The sequence below is a fragment of the Phyllobates terribilis genome, unplaced genomic scaffold (genome assembly GCF_046119375.1).
Source record: "Phyllobates terribilis strain yellow unplaced genomic scaffold, ASM4611937v1 Scaffold_34__1_contigs__length_13252353, whole genome shotgun sequence".
NCBI classification, from domain to species: domain Eukaryota; kingdom Metazoa; phylum Chordata; class Amphibia; order Anura; family Dendrobatidae; genus Phyllobates; species Phyllobates terribilis.
In genome coordinates this window covers 3,210,032-3,235,488 of record NW_027362794.1, presented here as the reverse complement: position 1 = coordinate 3,235,488, position 25,457 = coordinate 3,210,032, and the positions used below count along the sequence as shown (strand labels likewise).

The 25,457-nt window shown below is 42.0% G+C and overlaps 7 non-coding genes across 7 annotated transcripts; all 7 read right to left on the bottom strand.

Moving 5' to 3' along the window:
- Positions 1 to 6,166: 6,166 nt before the first annotated feature.
- LOC141182362 (U2 spliceosomal RNA) lies at positions 6,167 to 6,357 on the bottom strand. Its single transcript, XR_012257735.1, has one exon. It is a non-coding gene; the product is annotated as a U2 spliceosomal RNA (small nuclear RNA).
- A 1,117-nt stretch (positions 6,358 to 7,474) lies between these two features.
- LOC141180829 (U2 spliceosomal RNA) lies at positions 7,475 to 7,665 on the bottom strand. Its single transcript, XR_012256463.1, has one exon. It is a non-coding gene; the product is annotated as a U2 spliceosomal RNA (small nuclear RNA).
- A 1,117-nt stretch (positions 7,666 to 8,782) lies between these two features.
- LOC141182040 (U2 spliceosomal RNA) lies at positions 8,783 to 8,971 on the bottom strand. The gene has a single exon (XR_012257531.1). It is a non-coding gene; the product is annotated as a U2 spliceosomal RNA (small nuclear RNA).
- A 6,610-nt stretch (positions 8,972 to 15,581) lies between these two features.
- Positions 15,582 to 15,772, bottom strand: LOC141181876 (U2 spliceosomal RNA). Its single transcript, XR_012257411.1, has one exon. It is a non-coding gene; the product is annotated as a U2 spliceosomal RNA (small nuclear RNA).
- A 1,123-nt stretch (positions 15,773 to 16,895) lies between these two features.
- Positions 16,896 to 17,095, bottom strand: LOC141182054 (U2 spliceosomal RNA). Its single transcript, XR_012257544.1, has one exon. It is a non-coding gene; the product is annotated as a U2 spliceosomal RNA (small nuclear RNA).
- A 6,390-nt stretch (positions 17,096 to 23,485) lies between these two features.
- On the bottom strand, positions 23,486 to 23,676 carry LOC141182361 (U2 spliceosomal RNA). The gene has a single exon (XR_012257734.1). It is a non-coding gene; the product is annotated as a U2 spliceosomal RNA (small nuclear RNA).
- A 1,120-nt stretch (positions 23,677 to 24,796) lies between these two features.
- Positions 24,797 to 24,987, bottom strand: LOC141181739 (U2 spliceosomal RNA). The gene has a single exon (XR_012257288.1). It is a non-coding gene; the product is annotated as a U2 spliceosomal RNA (small nuclear RNA).
- Positions 24,988 to 25,457: the final 470 nt, after the last annotated feature.

Sequence of the window (25,457 nt, the reverse complement as noted above, 5' to 3'; positions counted from 1 at the left end):
ATTAAAATATTTCGGGCTTTCCAGAGAGCTATTTTGGCGCAATTTATTGTCTTCCATGCCATAATTTTTTGGTCTTCTGTTGGGCATTCCATAAGTCCATAAAGTATTGTGGCGTAGTTAAAGTCTTTGAGGTCTGCCACTTTTTCCATCAGAGGGAGCAATTTTCTCCAGAACGCTTTTGCAAAAGGACAAGTCCATAGTAGATGTTTCACTGATTCCTCCTCTTGACATCCGCTTCTTGGGCAAATGGCAGACCTCACGAGTCCTCTTCTATGTTGGAATGCCCGGCACGGAAGACATTGGTGTGCGCAGCTCCAAGCCAAATCTTTCTGTATATTAAAAAGATATTTTGCATTAATGACTTTCCATATATTCAATATTTGTTCATCATCATAGCGCTCAATGTTACATAACTCTTCATTTTTACAAAGACTTTTAATTAATTTCTTACTATTTTGTAGATCTCCCGCTTCTTTACCCCCTAAATTAAAATGAATCACTATTTTTTCTAAAATTAAATAATGCGTTGGCAGTTTAAAAGCATATGGAGATGATAAAACCGTTTCAAACCACCCAAACTTTCTCATAAAAAAACCAGTGTTATAACGCATAAAAAAGGACCAATAGTGATTTTTAAAAAGGGCATTAAAACAGAAGCAAAAAAATTTAATTAAAAGGAACCTACTAAAATCTGGAAAGTCTTTCCCACCTTTGAGCTTTGGTTTTGTTACAATTTCTCTTTTTAATTTCTCCATCTTAGAACTCCAGAAAAAAGTAAAACATGCTTTAGTGATCTTTTTTAAAATATTTACAGGGGGAGGGAAAACCAAACTCAAATACAATAAAAGAGGCAAAATGACCATTTTTATAATTAATACTTTACCCTCCATCGTTAATTTTCTCATATTCCACATACATATTTTCGTATTCACTTTCTGAGCTACCGCCTCCCAGTTATTTAGACCATTATTGGATTCACAGAAAGAAATACCTAAAATATTAATAGAGTCAGTTATTGGAATAAAAACATCGTGTAAAATCATCTCCCCAATATTTAAAATACTACTCTTATTAAAATTAACCTTAAAACCAGAAGCTGTACAAAAGGATTGGATCTGTTTGAGTGAGTTTTGTAGTGATGGTGCATCTCGGCAAAGGATCGCCACATCGTCCATGTAACCCACCACTTTTGCTTCTGTTCCTTTGCTTCCAGGTAGAGGGATACCACATATTTGTCTATCTCTACGGATTGCACATAAAAGTGGCTCAAGAGCACAAATAAAAAGTAGTGGGGACAGGGGGCACCCCTGTTTTACCCCTGATTTTAAAAAAACATCTTGTGTCTTAAAACCATTTACTAAAATCTTACTTGTGCAGTCCTTATAAAACGCTTTAAGAGATAATAAAAACCTTTCTGGTATGCCCATTTTTTCTAAAACCTTAAAAAGATAAAAATGAGAAATCTGATCAAAAGCTTTTTCGAAGTCAATTGATAAAATTGCCATCTTTCCTTTTCTGTTTTTAATGTCTTCAATACAGTCTTTAACAAGGTTTAGATTGTCCCAGATACTGCGCTCAGGCACACCACATACTTGGTTTGAGTGGATTATTTTTCCTATAATTTTTTTAAGGCGGTTTGCACAAATTTTTGCCATTATTTTATAGTCACAGTTTAGTAGGGTTATAGGTCTCCAGTTTTTTAAGTCTGTCTTATCACCTTTCTTATATAATAATGAGACCTCCCCTTTTTTCCAGGATTTTAATAAAACCTTATCATTAAAAACTTCAGTAAAAACATAAAACAGATCCTCTTTTAAAATATCATAAAATTTTACATAAAACTCTATAGGAATACCGTCTGATCCAGGGACTTTTCCAATTTTAAAACTTTTTATGGTTTGTAAAATTTCTTCTCCTGTTATGTTTTGTGATAAAAACTCTTGGGAGGCGGTATCTAAAACAGATGTTATTTCTTCTAGAGAATTTTGCATTATATTTTCATCTATTCTTTTATCATTAAAAAGATTAAAATAGTAACCATGTACCTTTTCCAAAATTTTTCCCATATTTTTCTCTCCATCTATATCTTCAATTACTGTTTTTTTCTCTCTAATTTTTAAAAAAAAATATCTAGAACATTTTTCGTCTTCCTCCACGTGTTTTATTCTGGAGCGGAAAATGAGCTCTTTCCCTTTTTGTTCTAGTGATTTTGTTATTTCTTCTTTCAGTATTTTAATATCTTTTTCTACTTCTAGACCATTTTCTCTAAGTTTATATAAGGTCTGTAACCGGGTATTTAAATTATTATATAATTCTAGCTTTTCTTTTGCTTTATATATGCTTTTCTTAATAAAAAAATCTTTTATTTTTTTTTTCATTTTATCCCACCAGGCACTTATAGGGACATTTACATCTTTCTTCCTCCTGCAGTTTTTATAAAATTCAATAAAATCCGATAAAATCTTAGAATCATTTAAAAGGGATACATTCATTTTCCAAGTTTTTTTCCCACATTTTTTATTAGCATTAATTTTTACACTAAAAGATAAAAATTTATGATCTGAGAAGATATTATCGTGGGTTTCACATTTATCAGGTAAAATTTGTTCTGAACCGAATATAAAATCTATTCTTGAACTGCAATTTAAATTGCTCCAGGTAAAGCCGGCCTCTACTGAACTAGTCTTGTTGCATTCTTTATAAATATCAACAAGTCTAAAATCACTTAAAATATTACTTAACATACCGGAAGTTTTGTCATAGTTTCTACTTACGGCTGTAGAGCGCCGACTTTCACCCTTTAAAATACAATTAAAATCACCTGCCAAGATAAAAGGTTCAGAGGTATTAATAAATAATGGTAAAATCTCTAACATGTCAGCTCTTTCATTTTTATCTGGGGACCCATAAAAATTTAAAAATTGCCATTTTACACCATTAATAAAAGCTTTAACTAATAACATACGACCTGGTAAAATCTCTTGGATAAAATCAATTTGAACGTTTCCCTTAAAAAGTATAGCTATCCCTGCTGATCCGGTAACATTTGACCCGGACCACACTGATGGGCCACATTTCCAATCCTCTTTGTATTTTTTGTAGGATACTGTGTGCGGGATATTGCATTCCTGTAAAAAGAAGACGGAAGCCGTAAGACAAGTTAAAAAATTAAATAATGTTACTCTTCTGGTTTTTGATTTTAGACCCCTCACATTGAGGGAAATGCCCTTAAGTTCTGCCATTGGAGGAAAGTAAAAAAATTATATAAAACAGAAATACGGAACTTACTTCCTATCCGCTGAACCGGCCAGACCACTTACGCTCGAGCTACTTCCCTCGTCCGAATTTATCGTAAGTAAGGACTCCATGGAGGAGGAACTTGACTCACCAAGACAATGACCCAACGCTACATGTGAGTAGCTTGGGAGACAACTAAGAGGAACAGCACCCTGGGTCTCCATGGGCTGGCCATTCAGATCCTTATCAGGTGGGTCCCCAGGTGGCTCCCCTGCACCCAGGGGAGGCCGACACACAGGGGAAGGTTGGGTACAAGGCAATGTACCCGAGCTCACGGAGCTGGCAAGGCCTGGCTCCCCACCGGGGTCAGCAGGGTCCGGGACTTTTGGGGGACCAACGTCCACCTCCCCACCAGGAGATGTGTCCATCTGATCCCCATCAGCCGCTCCATTCGAACCATCTTTCTTCCCTCTTTTCTTTTTATGGGGACCCACCGTAGTCCAGTTAGCCTCAGACTCAGGCCCAGGAAACCCAGTTTTTGCCTCGGGCTCGGTGTCAACCTTCTGCCGGTCTCTTTTGGTTTTACCGATCATGCCCTTTTGTTCCTTTTCTGCCTTTCTTTTAGCCTCCCTGTTGTCTTGGTGCCAACTTTTCCTCACTGCTTGGGAGTTACCCTTCATTACCTCTGAGCTTTCCTCATCACTCGAATCGCCCTCTTTGCTCGCTGAGGCTCCAGGTTGTTGTTCCTCCTCCTGAGGGGTGGTCTGACCTGTTGGTTCATTTTCGGATGTCCTGGCCTTTTCCTTCCGTCTCTGTTCGGCCTCCCAGAACCTATGTGGGCATGAAAAATAAAAATGACCAGGTTTTTGGCAGAAATTACATTTTTTATCATGAGGACATTCTTTGGTGTCATGTTCTGTACTAGCACAGTTTCTACAGGTTGCCTCACAGTCATCCTTAAAATGGCCATATTTTCCACAGTTTCTACAAAAGGGTGGCATACCAGAAAAAAAGAAGTCTCCATTTGAGGAACCTATTTTAAAACGTGCAGGAGGGAGTTTCACACCGCCTGGGAAATTAGGGTCTCTTTCACATGTTACTAGAAATTTCCATTTGGACGTCCATATGTGAAACTCATTAAGTACTTTCCCTATACATTTTACACTTTTAAAGTACATTGAAAGAAAACATGTTAGTTCCACTGAAGTAACGAAAGGAGAAAATACTTTAAGGATTACCATTTTTACCTCATCCAGGACGTGCTCGATAACTTGTATTCCTTTTAGAATAGGATTGTTTTTTGCCTTTCTGGCTCTTACCAGGACATCCTGAAAAATGCCTTCCCCGGTGAAGGTGATGTCATAATCGCCACGCCTCGGATAATCCTGGATAGAGAGAATCTCGTTCTTCTGCACATGAAAGAGCCCTTCAAGCACGTCCTGGACTACGTACCGCAATTTCCTTTCATCACTTCCGCCCTCTGTGAAATGAATACGGATAGTGTTTTTAAGCCTCGCATAGTGAGGCACGAGGTTGGGGTCAACCTCCATGGTAACGCAACAAGAAAAAGCAAATCGCAAACCGCTTGCAATCTGCGCCTTTCAGAGTTCTGTAAACAGAAACACCTGAGAGGCTGGGGGGGATCGCAACCCGTTACCCTGGGACTAAGCCCTCTCCCAATAGCAGCAGGCAGGGGAGCCCACCGAAGTGGGTCACCCTGCAAGGCCGAGGAGAGGGGTACCCGAGTACCTTCTGGACCACAGTCGCCTGTACAAGACACTTGACCGCAGCCAAAAGGCCGAGAAGCGATAACCAGAATTGGTTTCCGACTACGGTGCCACCCAAGGATTCTGAAAAGTCCATTTGTGGAGATGGCCACCTGGACTCCCGTTAAGAAGACATGCTGTCAACCTCTAGATCCCTCACATGCCTGCACTTTTCGGCTTGCTGCTGCTGCAATCCACGCGTTTTAGATCTGCATAACTCCACCTCTTTTAGCACAGTACCCTCAACCCCCGGCTGTTCCCACCCGCCTCAACACCGTTGGAAGGGAGGAGAACCAATTAAGGCGGGGGGGGGGGGGGTGGAACGAGCAGCTGTCTACCCTTAGCAGGAGGGTTGCTGATTAATTACCTCTCCTGCTGCTGCTGCTGCTGGCTGTCCAGCAGCAGACTGAAGGTGGCTGCTGCTGTGCGCAGGTATATAAAGGCTCAGAGCCTATTATGACACGCGCAGCCAGCGTTCCATTGCCACATTCCGTCTACTGCAGGCGGGATACCTGGATGGCTGAATGTCACTGAGAAGCTCACAGAGACCACCATAAGCAACAGTTTAAAAGAATGCCACAGACTAATCAACCAAACTTTTTGGGTTGGTTTCTCTTTTATAGTCTGCAGGCATTAAATGAAAGAAGTCAGTGTTCCAGCAGAGGGAGACAACGTTTCAGAAAAGGCATTGTAGCAAACCAAAAAAGAAATTTTAAGCGCAGCAGAGTAACCAGCTCACATACCTGTTAGCTCAGGTGAGTTTAAAAGGCTGCTGTTGATAACAAGGGCATTTGCTAAATAGATGGTGTGTGTGCAACAATATACTGAAAGGTCAATTATATTGTGCAGCTTATCTCACCACCTGTAGTTATTTAGGTGAAAGCTCCAAAATGCTTGCCTAATATGTCTGTTTATCCAAAAGGAAGTATAGAGGGAGAGCTAGATAGATAGCATTGCATTACATTACATGGCAATGCAATGCACAGTTGCTGAAGTTGAACCAAAATGAGCTTGTCATCTGGCTTCTGCAACTTTTAACATGAAAAATCCAATGAGGAGAAGAAAAGCAAAGCCAAAGAGTCCATCCCAAAATCCGACAAACAAGCCAAATGAACAAAAAGCATTGAATTCAATTCTTTCTGATTTTAGAAACTGCATTAAAGAAGGGGTGCACCGGTCCTGGAGATACTGCAATACCAGGTCAATGCGTGGAGTGGACAGAGCAAGCTCTTTTTCCATCTCCCTGTTCTAAAAATCCATTTAATATATGGTCCCCAGATAGGGGACGTATCAGATATTAAACTGATAAGAACAGATACTACACTTGATCTTAGCCAAAAGGCCGAGAAGCGATAACCAGAATTGGTTTCCGACTACGGTGCCACCCAAGGATTCTGAAAAGTCCATTTGTGGAGATGGCCACCTGGACTCCCGTTAAGAAGACATGCTGTCAACCTCTAGATCCCTCACATGCCTGCACTTTTCGGCTTGCTGCTGCTGCAATCCACGCGTTTTAGATCTGCATAACTCCACCTCTTTTAGCACAGTACCCTCAACCCCCGGCTGTTCCCACCCGCCTCAACACCGTTGGAAGGGAGGAGAACCAATTAAGGCGGGGGGGGGGGGTGGAACGAGCAGCTGTCTACCCTTAGCAGGAGGGTTGCTGATTAATTACCTCTCCTGCTGCTGCTGCTGCTGGCTGTCCAGCAGCAGACTGAAGGTGGCTGCTGCTGTGCGCAGGTATATAAAGGCTCAGAGCCTATTATGACACGCGCAGCCAGCGTTCCATTGCCACATTCCGTCTACTGCAGGCGGGATACCTGGATGGCTGAATGTCACTGAGAAGCTCACAGAGACCGCCATAAGCAACAGTTTAAAAGAATGCCACAGACTAATCAACCAAACTTTTTGGGTTGGTTTCTCTTTTATAGTCTGCAGGCATTAAATGAAAGAAGTCAGTGTTCCAGCAGAGGGAGACAACGTTTCAGAAAAGGCATTGTAGCAAACCAAAAAAGAAATTTTAAGCGCAGCAGAGTAACCAGCTCACATACCTGTTAGCTCAGGTGAGTTTAAAAGGCTGCTGTTGATAACAAGGGCATTTGCTAAATAGATGGTGTGTGTGCAACAATATACTGAAAGGTCAATTATATTGTGCAGCTTATCTCACCACCTGTAGTTATTTAGGTGAAAGCTCCAAAATGCTTGCCTAATATGTCTGTTTATCCAAAAGGAAGTATAGAGGGAGAGCTAGATAGATAGCATTGCATTACATTACATGGCAATGCAATGCACAGTTGCTGAAGTTGAACCAAAATGAGCTTGTCATCTGGCTTCTGCAACTTTTAACATGAAAAATCCAATGAGGAGAAGAAAAGCAAAGCCAAAGAGTCCATCCCAAAATCCGACAAACAAGCCAAATGAACAAAAAGCATTGAATTCAATTCTTTCTGATTTTAGAAACTGCATTAAAGAAGGGGTGCACCGGTCCTGGAGATACTGCAATACCAGGTCAATGCGTGGAGTGGACAGAGCAAGCTCTTTTTCCATCTCCCTGTTCTAAAAATCAATTTAATATATGGTCCCCAGATAGGGGACGTATCAGATATTAAACTGATAAGAACAGATACTACACTTGATCTTAGCCAAAAGGCCGAGAAGCGATAACCAGAATTGGTTTCCGACTACGGTGCCACCCAAGGATTCTGAAAAGTCCATTTGTGGAGATGGCCACCTGGACTCCCGTTAAGAAGACATGCTGTCAACCTCTAGATCCCTCACATGCCTGCACTTTTCGGCTTGCTGCTGCTGCAATCCACGCGTTTTAGATCTGCATAACTCCACCTCTTTTAGCACAGTACCCTCAACCCCCGGCTGTTCCCACCCGCCTCAACACCGTTGGAAGGGAGGAGAACCAATTAAGGCGGGGGGGGGGGGGGGTGGAACGAGCAGCTGTCTACCCTTAGCAGGAGGGTTGCTGATTAATTACCTCTCCTGCTGCTGCTGCTGGCTGTCCAGCAGCAGACTGAAGGTGGCTGCTGCTGTGCGCAGGTATATAAAGGCTCAGAGCCTATTATGACACGCGCAGCCAGCGTTCCATTGCCACATTCCGTCTACTGCAGGCGGGATACCTGGATGGCTGAATGTCACTGAGAAGCTCACAGAGACCGCCATAAGCAACAGTTTAAAAGAATGCCACAGACTAATCAACCAAACTTTTTGGGTTGGTTTCTCTTTTATAGTCTGCAGGCATTAAATGAAAGAAGTCAGTGTTCCAGCAGAGGGAGACAACGTTTCAGAAAAGGCATTGTAGCAAACCAAAAAAGAAATTTTAAGCGCAGCAGAGTAACCAGCTCACATACCTGTTAGCTCAGGTGAGTTTAAAAGGCTGCTGTTGATAACAAGGGCATTTGCTAAATAGATGGTGTGTGTGCAACAATATACTGAAAGGTTAATTATATTGTGCAGCTTATCTCACCACCTGTAGTTATTTAGGTGAAAGCTCCAAAATGCTTGCCTAATATGTCTGTTTATCCAAAAGGAAGTATAGAGGGAGAGCTAGATAGATAGCATTGCATTACATTACATGGCAATGCAATGCACAGTTGCTGAAGTTGAACCAAAATGAGCTTGTCATCTGGCTTCTGCAACTTTTAACATGAAAAATCCAATGAGGAGAAGAAAAGCAAAGCCAAAGAGTCCATCCCAAAATCCGACAAACAAGCCAAATGAACAAAAAGCATTGAATTCAATTCTTTCTGATTTTAGAAACTGCATTAAAGAAGGGGTGCACCGGTCCTGGAGATACTGCAATACCAGGTCCATGCGTGGAGTGGACAGAGCAAGCTCTTTTTCCATCTCCCTGTTCTAAAAATCCATTTAATATATGGTCCCCAGATAGGGGACGTATCAGATATTAAACTGATAAGAACAGATAAGGTTTCAACGCAATTTTATTGATTCAAAAGTATATTTACAAAGGTTTTAAAAAAGAACATTTATAACATTACAATAAAATGATAAAACATGATAATAATCAATTCAAGTTTTTTGTAAAAACACAATTTACCATCATAAAACCATTGTAACAATTAAGAAAATCATAATTACAGATGTACTTGGGTTTATTTAATTACCACTAATTGTGTTCCATAATTGTACACACCACATAGAAGCCGCTTCTTTTGCTCCATACAGTTTTTTATCTCTGAGATAGTAAATATACATTTCACTTAAAGCAATTTTTATACAGTCTGTTGAATCAATATGATCATGTTTGAAGAGTAAAATATTTCTAACTTTCCACATGGCATTTTTAAAACAATTAATAATAATCCAGGCAACTCGGAATTGTTTAAAATTTGGACACTTAAAAAGACCATAAAAGACATAAAAGTGATTAAAATCTTTCAGGCCACATGCCCATTTTAAAAGTGGGCCTACCTTTCTCCAAACCTCCTGTGCAAAAGGACAATTCCAAAAGAGATGCAATACAGACTCACTTTCCCCGCATATATCTCTTGGACATTTGGCTCTCGCCACCAGCCCCCGCCTATGTTGAAACTCACGGGTAGGGAGGCACTGGTGGACGATAGCCCAGGCAAGGTCCTTGTGTACATTTGCAAGATATTTCCCGTACACATTTCGCCACACCGTTTTGGACCTTGCCTGTGAAAAATTGGAGACAGGAATTGTGTCCTCAGAGTGTCTGCAAGCAATAGATACCTTCCTTTGGTCCCCCAATATATCAGGCTCCAATTCCTGGAGACCTAAAAGCCTGACCGTTTTCTCAAGTATCACATACTGTTTAGGTGGGCACAGGAGCACAGGAGAACTTAAAGGTAGGCTAAACCACCTTTTAAAAATCATTCCTGCTGCATATTTTAAAAAATAACTAAAAATGCCATCAGATTTAAAAACCTTAAAACAGAAGCAGAAATACTTTATATGGAAAAAGGTAAAAAAATTGGGTACATCTTTACCTCCATTAGATTTACATTTGTACATCAGATCTCTTTTTAACTTTTCCATTTTTGAACCCCATAAAAACATAAAAACAATTCTTGTTACTTTCTTGATTTGTAAATTGGAAGGGGGAAACACCATTGCAACATACAACATAATGGGAATTAAAACGGCTTTAATAATTAAAATTTTACCTTCCATACTAAGGTTCCTTAAATTCCACAATGAGATCTTTTTTTCTATTTTATCCATTGCAGAGTCCCAGTTAGGGTCCCCCTCATTGGCTTGGTTAAAAATAATTCCTAAAATTTTTATGTGATTTTTCTGTATCACTATCCCAGGGGTCAAAGAGGAGTCCCATCCCCCCACATTAAAACAGTCACATTTATCAATATTTAATTTAAAACCTGAGGCTTCACAGAAAAATTGTGTGTTTCTCAATACCCTCCTCAGAGATGTGGAATCTGGACATAGTATGGTAACATCATCCATGTAACTTAGGGCTTTAAGTTGCATACCCCTACTCCCGGGAATAGGTACCCCTTTAATTACTTTATCTTTTCTCAGTATGGTTAATAGTGGTTCCATAACACAGATAAAGAGCAGTGGTGAGAGAGGGCACCCTTGTTTCACCCCTGATAATAGAGGAACCCCCTTCATTAAAAACCCATTTACAGAAATTTGACTAAAACAAGAATGATATAAAAGCATAATGCGGGTTAAAATTTTCTCTGGAAACGCCATTTTTTTAAGAACCATAAAAAGAAATTCATGCGATACCCTGTCAAAAGCTTTTTCAAAGTCTAAGGATAAAATAGCAAGGTTTTGACTTCTCTCTTTTGAATACCATATGGTATCCCTAATTATGTTGAGGGACTCAGCTATGGTTCTTCCGGGAACACCACATACCTGGTTAGGGTGAATTAATTTGGCTATAAAGGGTTTTAAACGGACTGCAATAAGTTTAGCTAAAATTTTATAATCAAGGTTTAAAAGCGTAATAGGCCGCCAGTTTTTAAGTTGGCTCCTATCCCCTTTTTTATATATTAAAGATACCAGACCTCTCCTCCAAGATGGGGGTAATTTATTAGTATTAAAAGCTTCTTTAAACAATAAAAACATATCGTTCTTTAAAATTCCCCAAAAAGTCAGATAAAACTCAATCGGTAGACCGTCTTCCCCAGGGGCTTTCCCACTGGAGAAACTTTTAAAAATCTGTAAAAGTTCCTCACTGGTGAGATCCCTAGATAAAACACCCTGGTCTAAAATATCTAACTTAAAATCAAGGGAATTAATAGCATACTCTAAAAAGGATGGATCTATAACTTTAGTGTTAAAAAGAAGTTGATAAAAATTAAAAGCTTTTCCTAACATACCCTTAATATCATTTTCACCTTCAAGATTTAGGATTGCATCCCTCCTCCCCATTACCTTTTTGAAGAAGAATCGGGAGCATTTCTCTCCTTCCTCCAGGTGCTGTACATGGGAGTTAAAAATTATTTGTTTTCCTTTTTCATTAAGAGCATTTTTTATTTCAGACTTAAGATTTGCAATATCATCATCCACATCAATACCAACTTCTTTTAGTTTAAAGAGTACTTGTAATCTCATATTAAAAACATAAAACCACTGCTTTTTCTTTTTTGCTTTCATTTTCCCTGCCTTAATAAAAAATAATTTAATCTTAGGTTTAATGCTCTCCCACCAATCCAGCATCGAGGCGCGGGGTTCTCTCTTTGATTGCCAGCACTGGTAGGCCTGCACAAACCTCTTTTGAATATCAATATCCTCTAGGAGAGTTGTATTTAATCTCCATGGGCCTCTTGAGGTATTTTGTTCCCCTGCTAACTCTAAAAAACACAGATAAAACTTTATGATCAGAGAATAAATTAGATAAAAGAAAACATTTACAAGGTTTAAAGGCAGTAGAAGCAAATATGAAATCAATTCTAGAAGAAACTCTTCCATTGGACCATGTAACACCTGGATCCGCCGGCAAGAGCTCCTTCCAGCAGTCCTGTAATCTAAAATCATCAATTAAACTTTTCAACAAATAGGAGGTACGGTCTTTACGATTCACATCCCCACCCTGCCGGGATTCCCCATCACGTAAACAATTAAAATCTCCTCCCACTAGCAGGGGGGTTGACCCAACACAAAATAATGGCAATATTTCAAGTAAATCCGCCCTTTCCTGCTTCCCAGGAGGAGCGTACACATTTAATAAACGTAAAGAAAGTCCATTAAAAACAAGATGTATTAAAATAGCTCTGCCAGGTATAATTTCAGTCACAGATTGAATGATGGTAGAATGTCCACGGCAAAGTAGTCCAACTCCGGCAGCACGACAGTCATTAGCACCGGACCACACAGAAGCGCCCAGTTTCCAGTCTTCTTTTAAGTCCTTATAATTTAAATTACTCTGTATACCACATTCTTGTAGAAAGCAGAAATCAAAGTCCAATGTCTCTAAATAAGAAAATAAAGCAGCCCTACGTGTAGGGCTCTTTAGGGACCTCACATTTAGTGAGGAGATTTTAAGAGGAACAGACATTAAGAAGAATCAGGATCTGAAGATGGGAAGAAGTCAATACACGGCACCTCCTCCTCCGCATCTCCAGGGGTCAGGATTTGTTTAATATTACCGGGATCTGAAGCAGGCAAAAAGGCATCATCCACTTTTGGCTCCTCATCTGGACCTCGACATCCGTGTTTTCTTTGGATATCAGGTTGCTTTACGTCCTCCCGTTGCCTTTTCAGAGGCTGGGAGCTGTCCATCTTTTCCAAGTCCTGTGCATCTGCAGTCCTCATGGCGGTCTGGTCTATGGAACGGGTGTCATCCCTCTGGGTCGTCTTGTCCTCTGGTCTGGTCACGGAACTACTGCGACTTCTGGTTCGAGGACCAGGGCTCGACTGGGTCTTAGCCGGGTCCTTTTTACTTCGCGCCCTAGAGGTCTCTCTTTCCGACACACTGGTTGATCGATTAAGGAGCGTACCCTTTTTGCCCTTACCCAAGATCACCGATGATGGTGTGGCCAATCTGGGTGCTTGCTTAATCGGGGTACTAGAGGTCTCCTCAGTTCCACATAATGCCGGTGGTGCATTCATGCTGGATGAGGACCCTTCCTCTTGACTCTGAGATACGGCAACATCTAGAGCCAGAACATCGATCAATTCCACAGAGAGCGAACCCTCGGTTAATCTTATGGAGCCCCTACGACCGTCCTTCTGTGGAACTACCAGCGGGCCCTCTGGCGGAGCCGTTGAAGGATTTGGTCCGGACCCGTCAGCGTGCGCCAACCCAGGTCCAGGGGCAGGTGTAGTAATACTCCCTCCGAAGTATTCTTGGATAGTCAGTTGACCTGACTTAAACATGTCATATGTTTTTGACTTTTTGCTCGGACAATTCCTGAAGGCGTGACCTGCCTTCCCACATAGGTTACATACGATCTCAGAGTCACACGTAGCGGAGGTGTGCCCACTCTTACCGCACTTGTTGCAAAAGACAACATGAGCCCTTGTACAATTTTCTCGTGTATGCCCATATTCATGACAATTCCGGCATTGAAGGGGCATTCCTGGGTAGCGTAGGAATCCCCTGACATTACCAATGGCAAAATTAGCAGGCGGGTGGTGAAGACCACCAATGCCGCTCTGATCTGGATGGAACTTCACCAGGTATTTCCTCTTCCCATTCCAGAAGCGCTGGGAGTTGAGGATATCATGTGAGAAGCGCACTGACTTGCAGTAACGCTTCAAAAAGGTTTCGATATCGCCCTCAGAGACGAATGGGCTGTACATGAAGATCACCAAGGGTACTTCCTCTTCACCGTACAGGAAGTCAAAGCTCAGCCCGTTCAGTCTCTCATCGTCCTTGTCCGCAACCATCAGTGCTGCATGGATATTATCACAGCATGATTTAGCCATAAAGGAAATGGTATATCGCCCACGGAATTCCTGATCGTAAAGACACAGGATCTTATCTCGCTCCAGGTGGAAGAACCCAAAAAGAATCTCATGCACGATGTACTGCAGATTCTTCTCATGGCGCTGGCATTCATCCACCATGATTCTAATGGACTGTCGCAGTGGAGTCTCCCCCACCGCAAATCCAAAAGAAAAAGGCATTTTCGGCCCTCAGGGACTAAGCCCTCCCCCAATAGTAACAAGGGAATGAATCCCACAAAAGCAGGAACAAACCCAAGACCGAGGGAGGGGTACCCCAAGAACTTACACAGCCCACTAAGCGATAAAGCTCAGCAAAGGAAAACGCCCTTATTTCCTCGGGTCGCCCCGAAGACAAGACGCGATCGCTCCCCGTTGTCCGGGGACTAAGCCGACCTGCCAATAGCTGCAAGGGGGTGAAGCTCCCTCCGTTAAGAGAGAGCGATCCCCCAAGGCCAACAAGTCGGGTACCCCAGGCACCTCCTAGCTGAGACCAAGGCAGCAACCGTTAGATCACTGTACCTGATCCCAGCCAAAAGGCCGAGAAGCGATAACCAGAATTGGTTTCCGACTACGGTGCCACCCAAGGATTCTGAAAAGTCCATTTGTGGAGATGGCCACCTGGACTCCCGTTAAGAAGACATGCTGTCAACCTCTAGATCCCTCACATGCCTGCACTTTTCGGCTTGCTGCTGCTGCAATCCACGCGTTTTAGATCTGCATAACTCCACCTCTTTTAGCACAGTACCCTCAACCCCCGGCTGTTCCCACCCGCCTCAACACCGTTGGAAGGGAGGAGAACCAATTAAGGCGGGGGGGGGGGTGGAACGAGCAGCTGTCTACCCTTAGCAGGAGGGTTGCTGATTAATTACCTCTCCTGCTGCTGCTGCTGCTGCTGGCTGTCGAGCAGCAGACTGAAGGTGGCTGCTGCTGTGCGCAGGTATATAAAGGCTCAGAGCCTATTATGACACGCGCAGCCAGCGTTCCATTGCCACATTCCGTCTACTGCAGGCGGGATACCTGGATGGCTGAATGTCACTGAGAAGCTCACAGAGACCGCCATAAGCAACAGTTTAAAAGAATGCCACAGACTAATCAACCAAACTTTTTGGGTTGGTTTCTCTTTTATAGTCTGCAGGCATTAAATGAAAGAAGTCAGTGTTCCAGCAGAGGGAGACAACGTTTCAGAAAAGGCATTGTAGCAAACCAAAAAAGAAATTTTAAGCGCAGCAGAGTAACCAGCTCACATACCTGTTAGCTCAGGTGAGTTTAAAAGGCTGCTGTTGATAACAAGGGCATTTGCTAAATAGATGGTGTGTGTGCAACAATATACTGAAAGGTCAATTATATTGTGCAGCTTATCTCACCACCTGTAGTTATTTAGGTGAAAGCTCCAAAATGCTTGCCTAATATGTCTGTTTATCCAAAAGGAAGTATAGAGGGAGAGCTAGATAGATAGCATTGCATTACATTACATGGCAATGCAATGCACAGTTGCTGAAGTTGAACCAAAATGAGCTTGTCATCTGGCTTCTGCAACTTTTAACATGAAAAATCCAATGAGGAGAAGAAAAGCAAAGCCAAAGAGTCCATCCCAAAATCCGACAAACAAGCCAAATGAACAAAAAGCATTGAATTCAATTCTTTCTGATTTTAGAAACTGCATTAAAGAAGGGGTGCACCGGTCCTGGAGATACTGCAATACCAGGTCAATGCGTGGAGTGGACAGAGCAAGCTCTTTTTCCATCTCCCTGTTCTAAAAATCCATTTAATATATGGTCCCCAGATAGGGGACGTATCGAATATTAAACTGATAAGAACAGATACTACACTTGATCTTAGCCAGAAGGCCGAGAAGCGATAACCAGAATTGGTTTCCGACTACGGTGCCACCCAAGGATTCTGAAAAGTCCATTTGTGGAGATGGCCACCTGGACTCCCGTTAAGAAGACATGCTGTCAACCTCTAGATCCCTCACATGCCTGCACTTTTCGGCTTGCTGCTGCTGCAATCCACGCGTTTTAGATCTGCATAACTCCACCTCTTTTAGCACAGTACCCTCAACCCCCGGCTGTTCCCACCCGCCTCAACACCGTTGGAAGGGAGGAGAACCAATTAAGGCGGGGGGGGGGGGGGGTGGAACGAGCAGCTGTCTACCCTTAGCAGGAGGGTTGCTGATTAATTACCTCTCCTGCTGCTGCTGCTGCTGCTGGCTGTCCAGCAGCAGACTGAAGGTGGCTGCTGCTGTGCGCAGGTATATAAAGGCTCAGAGCCTATTATGACACGCGCAGCCAGCGTTCCATTGCCACATTCCGTCTACTGCAGGCGGGATACCTGGATGGCTGAATGTCACTGAGAAGCTCACAGAGACCGCCATAAGCAACAGTTTAAAAGAATGCCACAGACTAATCAACCAAACTTTTTGGGTTGGTTTCTCTTTTATAGTCTGCAGGCATTAAATGAAAGAAGTCAGTGTTCCAGCAGAGGGAGACAACGTTTCAGAAAAGGCATTGTAGCAAACCAAAAAAGAAATTTTAAGCGCAGCAGAGTAACCAGCTCACATACCTGTTAGCTCAGGTGAGTTTAAAAGGCTGCTGTTGATAACAAGGGCATTTGCTAAATAGATGGTGTGTGTGCAACAATATACTGAAAGGTCAATTATATTGTGCAGCTTATCTCACCACCTGTAGTTATTTAGGTGAAAGCTCCAAAATGCTTGCCTAATATGTCTGTTTATCCAAAAGGAAGTATAGAGGGAGAGCTAGATAGATAGCATTGCATTACATTACATGGCAATGCAATGCACAGTTGCTGAAGTTGAACCAAAATGAGCTTGTCATCTGGCTTCTGCAACTTTTAACATGAAAAATCCAATGAGGAGAAGAAAAGCAAAGCCAAAGAGTCCATCCCAAAATCCGACAAACAAGCCAAATGAACAAAAAGCATTGAATTCAATTCTTTCTGATTTTAGAAACTGCATTAAAGAAGGGGTGCACCGGTCCTGGAGATACTGCAATATCAGGTCAATGCGTGGAGTGGACAGAGCAAGCTCTTTTTCCATCTCCCTGTTCTAAAAATCCATTTAATATATGGTCCCCAGATAGGGGACGTATCAGATATTAAACTGATAAGAACAGATTTTTTTTTTTAATTTGGCTATCCCCCACATGGGGATAAAAAACCGTTTATTTAAAATTTAACAAATTACAGAAATAAAACCATTACATCCACATTACACTTTCGGGACTTCAAAGAAAAATAAAAATTCCATCACAGCAAATTTTACAAGACTTCAAATATTCCATAGGTTAAAAAGCCATTTGCCTGCCAACGTTACATTCTTTTTCCTGTCCAATAAATAGTATATGTACATTTCACTTTTACAAAAGGCTAAAACATCATCTACTGGTAACATTTCATGTTTAAAAACAGCAATATTTCTAGCATTCCAGAGCGCTATCTTGGCACAATTCACTATCTTCCACGCCATTATTTTTTGGTCCATTGTTGGGCATTCCAGAAGACCATATAACACTGATGCAAAATTAAAGTCCTTGAGGTCCACCATTTTCTCCAGCAGGGGGATTAGTCTTCTCCAGAACTCTTTAGCAAAAGCACAAGTCCATAAAAGATGCTTCACTGTCTCTTCTTCTTGACAACCTTCTCTTGGGCAGATGGCAGACCTCACAAAACCTCTTCTGTACTGGAATGCCCGGCAAGGAAGACAGTGGTGTGCGCAGCTCCAAGACATGTCTTTCTGTACATTAAAAAGATAAGGGGCGTTAATCATTTTCCATATGTGTACAGTTTTGTCATCATCATAACGTTCAATATCACACAACGTCACATCAGTACTAATTTGTTTGAGTAGTGTCTTGCTGTTACATAGATCCCCTGTCTGTTTCTTATTCAAATTAAAATCAAGAATAATTTTCTTTAAAATCTCATAATGTGCAGGTAGGTTAAAAGCATAAGGAAAGGATAAAACCGTTTCAAACCAACCAAACCTTCTCATGAGAAAACCAGTGTTAAAACGCATAAAATAGGAAAGGTAATTATCTTTAAAAAGGGTTTTAAAACAGAAACAGAAAAAATGTATTAAAAGAAACTTATCTAAAACAGGGAAATCTTTCCCACCTTTAACCTTTGGCTTTGTCACAATTTCTCTTTTGAGTTTCTCCATTTTTGAGCCCCAAAAAAAGGTAAAACATACTTTTGTAATTCGTTTCAACAAATTTGTAGGAGGGGGGAACACCAAACTAAGATATAACAGGATAGGTAATATCACCATTTTTACAATCAGAACTTTACCTTCCATTGACAGCTTTCTCATATTCCACATGCAGATTTTCTGATTAATTTTCTGTGCTGCCGCATCCCAGCTATTAAAACCATTATTAGATTCATTAAAAGAAACACCTAAAATAGTAATGGAATCTGTAACTGCAATTGGTACATCATGTAAACTCATCCCCCCGACATTTAAAATATTACATTTAGTAAGATTAATTTTAAAACCGGAAACTGTACAAAAAGACTGAATTTGGCTTATCGTTTTTTGTATTGAAGGTACATCACATCCAAACACTGCTACATCATCCATATAGCTTACAACTTTAACTTGTAGACCGTTCCCTCCGGGTAAGGGTACTCCACATATTTGCTTATCCCGGCGTATTGTACATAAAAGGGGTTCTATAGCACATATAAAAAGCAGGGGGGACAAAGGGCAACCCTGCTTCACCCCTGATTTTAAAACTACCTCTTTTGTTTTAAAACCATTAACTAAAATCTTACTCGTACAATCATTATAAAAAGCTTTAAGAGACAATAAAAACCCACCCGGAATGCCCATTTTTTCTAAAACTTTAAAAAGATAAAAATGAGACACGCGGTCAAAAGCTTTCTCAAAATCCACCGCTAGGATTGACATCTTTGTCTTTCTGGTTTTTACATCTTCAATACAATCTTTCACCAGGTTTAAATTGTCCCAGATACTACGCCCAGGTACCCCGCATACCTGATTTGCATGAATTACTTTATGTATCACTTTTTTCAACCGATTTGCACAGATCTTAGCCATAATTTTGTAATCACTATTTAAAAGAGTTATCGGCCTCCAGTTTTTAAGATCCGTTTTGTCACCTTTTTTGTATAGTAGTGATACCTCACCTTTCTTCCATGAGTTGAGTAAAACCTTATTATTAAAAACTTCGGAAAACAAATTAAACAAATCATCTTTTAAAATATCATAAAAACTTATATAAAACTCTATGGGGATACCATCAGGGCCGGGCACTTTACCATTTTTAAAACTCTTCATGGTTTCTAAAATCTCTTCCTCACATAGAGGTTGGGATAAAAAACTTTGGGCATCAGCATCTAGGGTGGACTTGATCTCCCCCAGGAAAGTGTGTATTAAATCATGGTCTACAGGTTTTACATTAAAAAGATCATTAAAATAGACATTTACCTTATCCAATATAACGTTGATATTATTATCTCCATCTATGTTATCAATTACTGTTTTCGCCTGTTTGTTTTTCTTAAAAAAATACCTGGAACAAGTCTCATCCTCTTCTACATGTTTTACCTTTGAACGAAAAATCAGTTCTTTTCCTTTTTGTTCCAACCACTTTGAAATTTCTCCTTTAAGACTCAATATATCATTACCTACATCCAGACCATTGTCTTTGAATTTGTACAATGTCTGTAACCTGATATTAAGAAAATTATAGATCTCAAACTTTTCTTTAGCTTTTTGTATGCTTTTCTTAATAAAGAAATCTTTAATGCTTATTTTCATTCTATCCCACCAGGAGCTAAAAGAAATATTGGGGTTTTTCCTTTTTCTACAGTTTACATAAAACTCAATAAAATCCGATAAAATTTGTGGATCTTTTAAAAGGGACACATTCAATTTCCAAGATTTCTTACCACATTTCTTCTTTCCATTAATCCTCACTCTAAAAGATAAAACCTTGTGATCTGAGAGAATATTAGTTAAAACTTCACATTTCACTGGCAGTATTTTTTCTGAACCTAAAACAAAATCTATCCTGGAGCTACATGTAGAATTGCTCCAGGTGAAACCAGCGTCTATAGGGCTATCCTTGTTACATTCTTTATACACATCAGTTAATTTACAATCATTTATAATATTGCTTAACATTCCAGACGTTTTGTCATAATTTCTACTCACGGAACCGGAGCGTCGGCTTTCGCCTTTTAAAATACAATTAAAATCACCTGCCAGTATAAAAGGTTCAGAAATGTTAATAAATAAAGGTAAAATTTCCAGCATATCAGCCCTTTCATTTTTATCAGGTGACCCATAAAAATTTAAAAACTGCCATCTTGTCCCATCAATAAAAGCCTTAACTAAAAGAATACGACCCGGTAAAATATCTTGGATAAAATCAATAGACACATTTCCCTTAAAAAGTATAGCTACCCCGGCTGATCCAGTTGCATTTGATCCAGACCAGACCGATGGACCATGTTTCCACTCTTCCTTATATTTTTTGTAAGAAATCTTATGAGGGATATGACATTCTTGTAAAAAGAAAACAGAAGCTGTAAAACAGGTTAAAAAATGTAAAACAGTAGCTCTTCTGGTCTTGGATCCTATGCCTCTCACATTGAGGGAAACACCACTAATGTCAGCCATCATAACAAATGGTTAGGAAGAAACAAAAACTGGACTTTACCTATCCGATGGACGGATCAGACCACTTGGACTTTCACCAACGCCCTCTTCTGAATCCACCGTTATCAAAGAGTCTTCATCATCGGAGAAGGAACATTCACTTAAATTAAGACCCGACGCTACTGGGGTGTAGCTCGGAAGGATATTGAGAGAAAGGTTACACTGGGTCTCCATAGGCTGACCATTTAGGTCCTCGTCAGGTGGGTCTCCGAGAGGCTCCGCACTCCCCTGCTGACCCGCAGAGGGTCGTAACACAGGGGCAGGCTGCGCATATGGCGGAGCCTCAGAGTCCCCGGAGGCAGCCAGGTTCGGGGCCCCACCTGGGGCAGCAGAGCCCCGGGACCTCGGGATTCCAGAGTCTACACCCCTGTGAGGGGATGTATCCATCTCCTCCCTATTAGCCACCTCCACGGAACCATTATTTTTCTTATTATGAGACCTCACCAAATGCCACGTACCGCCCTCGCTCTCGTGAGACCCAGTGGGAATTTTGGGCTCGGTGTCAGCCATTTGGCGCTCTTTTTTGGCCTTACCGACCGCCCCTTTATGATCTTTCTCAGCCTTCCTTTTAGCCTCCTTATGGTCTTTCAGCCAGCTCCTGGGCTCCTGTGAGTTACCTGTCATTGACTCGGAGGGATTGTTACTAGTCGAAGCGCCCTTATCACCTCCCGAGGCTCCAGGTTGCTGTTCCTCCTCCTGAGGGGTGGTCTGATTGGCCCGTCCATTCCCGGATGTCTTGGACTTCTCCTTTTGTTTTTGTTCATCCTCTCTGAACCTGTGAGGGCAAGAAAAATAGAAATGACCAGGTGTCCGACAAAAAGAGCATTTTTTTTCATTTGGGCACTCCTTTGTGTCATGTTCAGTACTGGCACAATTTCTACAAGTGGCACCACAACTATCCTTAGAGTGCCCATAGAGACCACAATACCTACAAAAAAGTGGCATTCCTGAGAAAAAAAAATCCCCATTAGTTTGCCCTATTTTAAATCGAGCTGGAGGAAGTCTCACACCTCCAGGGAATTTAGGGTCTCTTTCACATTTTACTAAAAACTTCCATTTTGAGGTCCAGATGTTAAACTCATTCAACACTTTCCCAATCAATTTCACACTTTTAAAATAAACTGACAAAAAGGAAATAACCTCTGATGCCGTTATGAAGGGTGAGAAGATTTTCACAACCACCATCTTTACCTCATCCAGGACGTGCTCGATGATCTGAATCCCTTTTAGACCAGGGCTATTTTCTACCGACTTAACTCTGGACAAAACATCTTTGAAAATACCTTCGCCAGTAAAGGTTACATCATAGTCTCCACGTCGAGGATAATCCTGGATAGAAAGGATTTCGTTGGTTCTGACGTGGAGCAGTTTCTCAAGCACGTCCTGGACTACATATCCCAGATTCCGCATATCGGAACCACCAGCCGTAAAGCGGACCCTTATGGTGTTCTTGAGCCTCGCATATAGAGGCACGAGGTTGGGGTCAACCTCCATGGTATGGCGCAACAAAATGCAAATTGCAACCGCCTGCAATCTGCGCCTTCAGAGCTTTGTGATAAAGCACCTGAAGGCTGGGGGATCGCTGCCCGTTACCCTAGGACTAATCCCTCTCCCTAATAGCAGCAGGCAGGTGAAGCCCACCGAAGTGGACGATCCTGCCAGGCCAAGGAGAGGGGTACCTGAGTGACCTTCAACTGAAACCTCCTGCTGTGAAGCACTTGATCTTAGCCAAAAGGCCGAGAAGCGATAACCAGAATTGGTTTCCGACTACGGTGCCACCCAAGGATTCTGAAAAGTCCATTTGTGGAGATGGCCACCTGGACTCCCGTTAAGAAGACATGCTGTCAACCTCTAGATCCCTCACATGCCTGCACTTTTCGGCTTGCTGCTGCTGCAATCCACGCGTTTTAGATCTGCATAACTCCACCTCTTTTAGCACAGTACCCTCAACCCCCGGCTGTTCCCACCCGCCTCAACACCGTTGGAAGGGAGGAGAACCAATTAAGGCGGGGGGGGGGTGGAACGAGCAGCTGTCTACCCTTAGCAGGAGGGTTGCTGATTAATTACCTCTCCTGCTGCTGCTGCTGCTGCTGGCTGTCCAGCAGCAGACTGAAGGTGGCTGCTGCTGTGCGCAGGTATATAAAGGCTCAGAGCCTATTATGACACGCGCAGCCAGCGTTCCATTGCCACATTCCGTCTACTGCAGGCGGGATACCTGGATGGCTGAATGTCACTGAGAAGCTCACAGAGACCGCCATAAGCAACAGTTTAAAAGAATGCCACAGACTAATCAACCAAACTTTTTGGGTTGGTTTCTCTTTTATAGTCTGCAGGCATTAAATGAAAGAAGTCAGTGTTCCAGCAGAGGGAGACAACGTTTCAGAAAAGGCATTGTAGCAAACCAAAAAAGAAATTTTAAGCGCAGCAGAGTAACCAGCTCACATACCTGTTAGCTCAGGTGAGTTTAAAAGGCTGCTGTTGATAACAAGGGCATTTGCTAAATAGATGGTGTGTGTGCAACAATATACTGAAAGGTCAATTATATTGTGCAGCTTATCTCACCACCTGTAGTTATTTAGGTGAAAGCTCCAAAATGCTTGCCTAATATGTCTGTTTATCCAAAAGGAAGTATAGAGGGAGAGCTAGATAGATAGCATTGCATTACATTACATGGCAATGCAATGCACAGTTGCTGAAGTTGAACCAAAATGAGCTTGTCATCTGGCTTCTGCAACTTTTAACATGAAAAATCCAATGAGGAGAAGAAAAGCAAAGCCAAAGAGTCCATCCCAAAATCCGACAAACAAGCCAAATGAACAAAAAGCATTGAATTCAATTCTTTCTGATTTTAGAAACTGCATTAAAGAAGGGGTGCACCGGTCCTGGAGATACTGCAATACCAGGTCAATGCGTGGAGTGGACAGAGCAAGCTCTTTTTCCATCTCCCTGTTCTAAAAATCCATTTAATATATGGTCCCCAGATAGGGGACGTATCAGATATTAAACTGATAAGAACAGATACTACACTTGATCTTAGCCAAAAGGCCGAGAAGCGATAACCAGAATTGGTTTCCGACTACGGTGCCACCCAAGGATTCTGAAAAGTCCATTTGTGGAGATGGCCACCTGGACTCCCGTTAAGAAGACATGCTGTCAACCTCTAGATCCCTCACATGCCTGCACTTTTCGGCTTGCTGCTGCTGCAATCCACGAGTTTTAGATCTGCATAACTCCACCTCTTTTAGCACAGTACCCTCAACCCCCGGCTGTTCCCACCCGCCTCAACACCGTTGGAAGGGAGGAGAACCAATTAAGGCGGGGGGGGGGGGTGGAACGAGCAGCTGTCTACCCTTACCAGGAGGGTTGCTGATTAATTACCTCTCCTGCTGCTGCTGCTGCTGCTGGCTGTCCAGCAGCAGACTGAAGGTGGCTGCTGCTGTGCGCAGGTATATAAAGGCTCAGAGCCTATTATGACACGCGCAGCCAGCGTTCCATTGCCACATTCCGTCTACTGCAGGCGGGATACCTGGATGGCTGAATGTCACTGAGAAGCTCACAGAGACCGCCATAAGCAACAGTTTAAAAGAATGCCACAGACTAATCAACCAAACTTTTTGGGTTGGTTTCTCTTTTATAGTCTGCAGGCATTAAATGAAAGAAGTCAGTGTTCCAGCAGAGGGAGACAACGTTTCAGAAAAGGCATTGTAGCAAACCAAAAAATAAATTTTAAGCGCAGCAGAGTAACCAGCTCACATACCTGTTAGCTCAGGTGAGTTTAAAAGGCTGCTGTTGATAACAAGGGCATTTGCTAAATAGATGGTGTGTGTGCAACAATATACTGAAAGGTCAATTATATTGTGCAGCTTATCTCACCACCTGTAGTTATTTAGGTGAAAGCTCCAAAATGCTTGCCTAATATGTCTGTTTATCCAAAAGGAAGTATAGAGGGAGAGCTAGATAGATAGCATTGCATTACATTACATGGCAATGCAATGCACAGTTGCTGAAGTTGAACCAAAATGAGCTTGTCATCTGGCTTCTGCAACTTTTAACATGAAAAATCCAATGAGGAGAAGAAAAGCAAAGCCAAAGAGTCCATCCCAAAATCCGACAAACAAGCCAAATGAACAAAAAGCATTGAATTCAATTCTTTCTGATTTTAGAAACTGCATTAAAGAAGGGGTGCACCGGTCCTGGAGATACTGCAATACCAGGTCAATGCGTGGAGTGGACAGAGCAAGCTCTTTTTCCATCTCCCTGTTCTAAAAATCCATTTAATATATGGTCCCCAGATAGGGGACGTATCAGATATTAAACTGATAGGAACAGATACTACACTTGATCTTAGCCAAAAGGCCGAGAAGCGATAACCAGAATTGGTTTCCGACTACGGTGCCACCCAAGGATTCTGAAAAGTCCATTTGTGGAGATGGCCACCTGGACTCCCGTTAAGAAGACATGCTGTCAACCTCTAGATCCCTCACATGCCTGCACTTTTCGGCTTGCTGCTGCTGCAATCCACGCGTTTTAGATCTGCATAACTCCACCTCTTTTAGCACAGTACCCTCAACCCCCGGCTGTTCCCACCTGCCTTAACACCGTTGGAAGGGAGGAGAACCAATTAAGGCGGGGGGGGGGGTGGAACGAGCAGCTGTCTACCCTTAGCAGGAGGGTTGCTGATTAATTACCTCTCCTGCTGCTGCTGCTGCTGCTGGCTGTCCAGCAGCAGACTGAAGGTGGCTGCTGCTGTGCGCAGGTATATAAAGGCTCAGAGCCTATTATGACACGCGCAGCCAGCGTTCCATTGCCACATTCCGTCTACTGCAGGCGGGATACCT